Below are 7456 nucleotides of genomic sequence, written 5' to 3'. Positions count from 1 at the left end.
TTTACTTACACTTAACCAGATTTAAGTTCAAGTATCACGTGTAAAGTAACTGTGCATTACCATCTGCAGAAAATATATAAAAATGTTATTTAAAAATGATTTGCTGATGAGGGGACTCCTTTTTACCTCAGATATCAGCAACATGGAAGGAATCTAACTCCATTACATTTCAGTTGTGAAAATGAGTCGCCAAAAGATTCACCAGTGTTTTCTTATTTGGAATTTGTTCATGTGATGAGGACAGTGGGATCCATTATTAAAAGAGCAGAGCTGTGAACAATTCTGCAGTTTAGAAATTCATCATGAATCTGACAACATAGACTTTTCTTTCCAAAAACAAATTTAGTACAATTTATAAGACGATATTGGCGAATGAGACCAGGAGACCAAATTCAGCTGGTGACTAAAACTGTATGGCTTTGTGATCAATCATTCTGCTGATATTAGAGGTTCATCAATTTATTTTAGACCAACAGTGCACCTTAGGGCCTGATAACACCTGGCATTAGCATGTGTATTGTATCTGGATGGTATCTGAATATACTTTGACTGGATTCTGCTTACACTTGTCATTAAAATGCAGCTTCAGTGTGACCAGATGAAATTTACATAGTTTCCGTTTTACTTCCTGAAAACAATGATTTCTCCAGGAGACTGTGAACACTTTAAAAGTGGGTGGAACAATAGTTTAGGTTCTCACATTTATAAGCAACAACTATCAAAACAGACTATTTAAATCTCAAAATAAAAGTAATTCTGCTCTCATCTACCAGTAAAACACAAGTGCGCACATACACACACACACACACACACACAAACACACACACACGAAAGAGAGAGAGAGAGAAGATCTGCAGTAAGAACACCTCATATAAAGGTTTTTTCAACAGACGTATTTCCGCTTGCCTGGCCAAATCTGATCACAGAAATCCCATTCCGTTTACATGTGTGTTAAATGTGGATGAGATCCGTCTCTGACCACCTCAGAATGTGATTCACTCGTAATCAAACAAAAAAAATTCTTAACAAAGGTCCTAGGCCACAAGATCACCATGTCACAGTGTGGGTTAAGTAACTTTGCCAGAGTGAGTCATGTCATTTACCATAAAACCACTGTGAACATGTTACACCTCCAAGGTGAACTGGTTGGTGAAAGGTCGGGACTCTTGGTGGACACTGTGGGGGGCTGTTGTACTGTTGTGTTGATGATTGAGTGTCAAATCTGCAATACACGTGGGCAAGAGACATGAAGCCTAGTTTGGAAAAGAGGAAAGAGGAGGAGAAACAAGCTAAAAATAAAGGAATGCAGCTGCTACTTTAACCGCATTTCATGCCATTTCCATTATGTAACGGCTGAAGTGCGGCAGCCAGGGTGTCAAAGAATCACAAGTTTCTAAAATATTATGATGCTAATTGTGAGGACCATATATAAGGCTATCCTTGTCTCATTGTTACAATACATTGTGAATTTCCTCTTTAAAAATCAGACATTAAAAAAGCCGAATATAGAAAAAAGGGTGGTGCAACTGTCTAATTGCTGTCCCTATTCCCCAGCCAACATGGACATATGTTAGAATTGGCTCCAATAGCACTGAGCTGTTATAAAAGATGCAGTGGCTTTTCAGGAAACATGAAAGAAATTGAATAAGAAAAAAAAAACATTAAACTGTGCATTACTGTAGCCATCCGGGCTGGCCTCTGACCCTTGATCTTTGAACTTCTAATGGTGTATCTGGGATTTAGTACAAAACATGCTTGGTTTTGCAACAATAGCTGAAGGAAACTGATATGTGCTCCATAATTGTCTTTGGAGAGTTGGGAACTGTCTTGGAGGAGTAAGTTCATTTGCACAAAGCAGGATTAGCTACACAATGAGCTGGACCTGCAACAAAAAGGACAGAGCCAGCAGAGAGCTTTAAGATTTATGATATGCCTCAGGCACAGCTAGGAAAGAGACGGAGAGTTTTTCCTCATTCTACATTTTAGTGGAGTCATGGGCCATGTCTACTTCCAAAAACCACACATGCTCCACTCTTACCTAAGAGCTTATATGGATATTGGGGGACTCGGCTTCAGTTCCCCAAATCTCATGCCTGTTAAAAGCCTTTGCAAATGTTGCCATTGTGTGTGAAATCATAGCCTTCATTTAGTTTATTGTGGAACAATGGCAAAGGATGCCACCTTATGCTCCGTTAAATAAATTTCATGTATGGCAGTGCTGTGATCATTCAAATAAGCCAATCACTCGCTTTGCTGGTTTCATCTGCAGCTTTGCCATGAGCAATACTGTAAAATGCACAAGGCTAAGAGCCAGTGCAACAAGGTCCATGTCGCTCTGAGGAAAATGAAAGTTATCACACTATGGAGTCCACCAAAGAATATGGCTGGTCAATGACTACGGTGTAAAAAAAAACGTTTTTGTGAGATTTATAGTGTCCCAATTCATGGGCTGCATCCTTCAGAGGCTGTATTTAAAAGCCAAGGCCGAGGTTCCATTTCGAAGGCTCTTTTGCATTCGAGAAATGCATCCTGTGGTTGCACCCACACCGTGGTTGGTGTGGCGCAACAGATAACACCACTGCCTGCCGCTGAGCTACCACACCATGTGGGAGGCTGGGGTTCAATTCCAGCTCTGGGTGATGTTGCTGTGCTACATCAATAAGAGTCCTTGGGCAAGACTCCTAACACTATGTTGGCCTGTCTCTGTAATATAAGTAACATTGTTAGTCGCTCTGGATAAGAGCGTCTGCTAAATGCCTAAAATGAAATGAAATGATCCTTCTTTTCCATGGCAATGAAGGATCTGATGGGTCCAGCCTTCGTTGGCCCATGACTTGCCTTTCAGCGGTGCTTCACCTGGTCTGCTAGCACTACCTTTTAGTGTTTTTTTAGCCTCACTTCCATATTCTCCCGAAGTAGCCATTGCATTTAGCATCTTGCCAGCTAGTTTTTCATAATGTAGGCTTGGAATTGGAATGGCGATTTTAAAGCTGTGTTTGACTTACGTCAAGAGTGTTTATGGGTTCACACAGTATGTCACTTCTATGTACCAAACTCTCATTTTTCAACTAGGCAAATAGGCCAAGGCAAATACAGCTTTCCATTCAAGGGTATCTTTCAATTGTGTGAACATTTCACAGTTCTTAGGTTAACTGCAATGGTTAAACTTATATAACATTAAAATTGTATTACAGCAACTTCCATTAAAAGTTAGCAAGGTTTAGTCCTCTTCCTGTAAAGTCATCATTTTGGAAATAAAACTTTTGGTTTCTGACAGTGATGGAATACTGGATACAGCCAGTAGAGGGTTAACAGCACCAAGCGATTATTTACACAAGTTAATAGAACAGGGATAACCTCACAATCCAATTTTCAGGACAATTTTCCTACTGGACCATAGCGACACCAGGCTGTAGGTAAAGGGTCATTTGAATCAAAGGACGGATTTCAGGGGGGTAAGAACACATGTTTTGAAACCGCAGCTTCTATTCAACCTACCTAAGGGTGGTACAAGATAGCCATTTTCCCTTCAGAAGGAGCAGCTGACCGTAACACACAACAGGCCATGAGAGTTCAGTGCGAGCCTGGTGGTGGAAACGCTCAGTGTGCAGTTGAGGGCCAGCTGCCAAAGCAAACAGAGTTGGGATTAAAGGGTCAAAGCTTCAGCCACTGGGGTTTTCTTGCTGGGGAAGTATTGGACTCCTTACACTGAGGGAGGTAAAGAGATGTTGTTGCTGGAGCATAATAAGGATTGGAGGACAAAAGTCAGGAATAGCTGAGCTGAGGAGTTTTCCACCCCAGAGGTCTGGCATATGACTTCAGTTATACACTGATGTAAGGACACCTGTTTAATAGCTGACCCTCTCCAAAGACACACACACACATATACACATACTCCTATACACGCATTCATACAGCACAATGGTGCTCTGTAGTTTAGGTGTGCTGCCAAGTCATACAGCTTGAACAACACGGAGGTCCAGAAGTCCCCTCAGGGGGAGAGGGATACGTGACAGACTGCAGGCTGCAGCTACAACCCTGCGGGAAGAGGGGAATAGAGAAAGAACACTGGCCCACTAGTGTAAGGCAGAGCAAGGAGGAGATGCCATTACATCACTAGTGTAAAAAGGCTGTGCACTATATTAAAGGTCTGTAAGGGTCACCTGATCATCAAAGTGGATTTCACTAGGAGAAATAATATGAATACCAGAACTGTGAGTATTCAAGCTTGTTCTTCAGTTCGGGTCATAAACACCAAAAAATGAGGAAAAAAAATGAAAATAAAAAAATTGCAATATTTTGCTGGCGTCAACTGTGTGCATTAGCAGCAATACGAGCGAACATGTTTGACCCTTCAAGATTAAACACATGAGTTTAAAGCTTGTAATTGTAACTCAACACACATTTTGTTAATTATCTACAAAGAACACACTTAAGCACAATTACAATTAGGTTGATTCATTAAACATTAAACATTAAACATTAAATATAATAAGGAATTTTTTTTTTTTATGTAAAATGTGATGTTTAAAGGGGACATTTTGTGTGTTTTATGTCTTCCCAATATGTCAAATTCAGTAAACAGACAGTAAAGGAACATAAAGAGCTGCTGAGCCATTAAATGATGGGGTAAAAACTCTTGTAGACAGGTGTCACACCAGTCGTCTGCCTCCAAACCGACCCACTCTGCACCCAAACACCCAATTCATTCTTTAAAAATTGGCTTGCAATGGACTCCGAGAGCCTCAGCGGCTTATTGCGCTGCCACTATGGCCCGGGGGTCGCGGGTTCGAATCCAGATTCATGCCGTTTGCCATCAGCGGATGGAGTCTGAGAAAGCCCAACTGGCTATGCTCTCTCCCGGTGGGTAGTAGCACTCCCCGCTCTCCCCTCATCACTCTTAAGCAATGTTGGACCGCACAGGCGTCTGGTGTGGCAGAGCTGGGGACCCTGCACTTTTCTTCCGAGCGTGTCAGCTGACCGGCGATGCTACATTGGTGTCAGGTCGAAAACAGGTGGTGGCTGGCTTAACATGGATGGGAGGAGTGTTAACTCTTTATCCTTTTTGTGTCGGGAGCATTGCTAGTGCTAGGGAGAGCTACGAATGCGTTGGTTAATTGGCAGGACCAAATTGAAAGAAAAAAAATGATCATATTTGCCAGCTTCTTGTTTGTCCATTCCACCTTAAATCAATTACACTGTTAGACTCTAGCGGCAGATAAGGTAACTGTGGCACAGTTTAAGGTGGAACGGAAAATTTAAAACAACATGTTGACGAGTAAAAAGCCCACTTTAGCCTAATGAAAAATTATGTCCCCAATTGAGTCGACTCCACAAGCCAGGATCATCAATATATGCAGCAGCCAAAAAGCCAAAAGAGCAGCGCAGGAGCACCAGCGCCTGCCACAGGTCTGAGCGTCTCGCTATCTTCATATACTTTACATTTGGAGGCATAATGTAAGAATACTTCAAATAATAATGCATTTATAGAACATGTAAGAGGGGCTGCAGCCCCTTAAAAATGAGCCCCTTAAAGCCAAGTGATGAGTACTTTATTGACACACATCATAACCAGAGCCCAGGGAGGCCACTAGCATGTCTCTGTGGCTACATTCTGCTGACTTTTCATGGAGTTTTGATTGAGGAGAAGAGCAAAAGCGTGTGAGCGAGAGAGGAGCAGAGAGACGTTCACTGGTCCACTGAGATCTAAGACATATGGTTCTAATCAAAGTTAGTAGTCCAGTTACATCACTGTCACTTAATTGACTTCATCTTGTCTCTCCGCTCCACTTCATGTGTTTGTCTGCATTGCTCCAGATAAGTGGCAGTTAAGAGTGAGGTAACTCATCCTATTATTTTTGCTCAGTGCTCCAAACAGGAGTCTTTCTGTTTGTGGCTTCAGGAGGTCATGTATCACAAATCCAGGCAAAGTGCTTCCCTGTGTTTCTCGAAGTGGACAGCGATCTGTTTTTTTGAAGAGCAGCTGTTTCATTAAGCTGACGCCGTTAGCCAACAAGCACACCACCGGCTTCTCCGAAGGCCTGTCTTCACTTTCCGGCCAGGTCAGTCCTTCAGTGAGAGACGGAACTCAGGTTTCGGGATGTTATTGAGTTCTCCCAGACCTTAAGATGTTCTGGATTTTCAGCTGTTGATGTGAAAATACAGTTTATGCTTCAAGATGAACATTAGTTTAAGCTTGAAACCCTTGAAGCACTTTCTGTCATCCACTACCGCCAGGAGCCAGAGCAGCCCCAGCTGTTTTCTCGGTATGAAGGCGAGGAACACCAACTGCTGGATCCACGCTTGTAATTAATAACTCAGGTATTATATTTTCCAACTGCTTTCCTCTCTGTATGATTGGAAAATGATGTTACTGTGTGTATGATGTGATACAAATGAACAAAACCAATTCTGAGGGCATCCTTGTTTAGGGATAGCTCCTTTCACCCAGGTAATACCATTAAGTAGTCGCCCCTTGTAGGACTGCACAGTTTCCTGAAGTCTGGCTATTTTTGAATCCCAGGATTAATCCTCTCAGAAAATGCCTGTAATCCTGCAAAAAAAACAGATGCATGTAAGAGGGTAATAAAAGCATGATCACCTACACATTAGTGCAAAGTGTAGCTTTTCGTTTGGGACTTATTACTGGGCATATGTGTTTTAACTCTTCTGGAATAACTGTAACACTGAGAAACCAGAAGCTCTTGGACATTTTTCTTTAACAGCAATTATTAACTATGCGTTAATTACATATGATAACTAATGGTAATTTGTTTATTACATTACTACCTGAAAAAGGCTTTGCTATCCATGCTTCTCCAGCCAAGAGAGCATCGATTATTGCAGAATGTGAATGAAAATTCAGGTGCGAGCAGTGCACTGCGAATAGGGAGTGAGGCATTGTGTTAAACAGAAAAATAAATACCTGGATTCCTGAAACACAAAGACAGAAATCAAAGACAGGAGAAAGAAAGGACAAGGCAACAGTGTGTCACTCAATTTTCACAAAGAAAGTGGTGAACATTAACCTGTTAGCCAAACCTACAGTGAGATAGACTAACATTAGTTATTTAACATCTAACACTAAAGGCAGTGTTTACAGTTTACTCCTCTTTTAGCCCTCATTTAATCAATGCAGTAAAATAAGCTATAATAGCAGCTAGCACTAAATCAGTTCTCCAGCCTCAGCAGCCCTACCTTCCCATCCCCGAATCACTGTCCTACTCCCAGCTGAGCAGCGCTGTGTTGAACGACTTGTCACTTGGCATAATTGCCAATGCTCTGTGGGAATTTTTTGTATTATTGTTCTTTTTTACAATTAAATTCTAATAAAAAGAACTAAAAACACTGCACCCAAACATGACATCTGCTCATTTTGCTGGTGACCAGCCAGGCTGTGGTGTCCACTTTACAGCTGTTGCTATGTTTACATCAAGAGATTATCATGCTAACTGTA

The sequence above is a fragment of the Salminus brasiliensis genome, chromosome 10 (assembly GCF_030463535.1).
Source record: "Salminus brasiliensis chromosome 10, fSalBra1.hap2, whole genome shotgun sequence".
In the NCBI taxonomy this organism is placed as follows: Eukaryota; Metazoa; Chordata; class Actinopteri; order Characiformes; family Bryconidae; genus Salminus; species Salminus brasiliensis.
Note: the sequence above shows the minus strand (reverse complement) of the source record.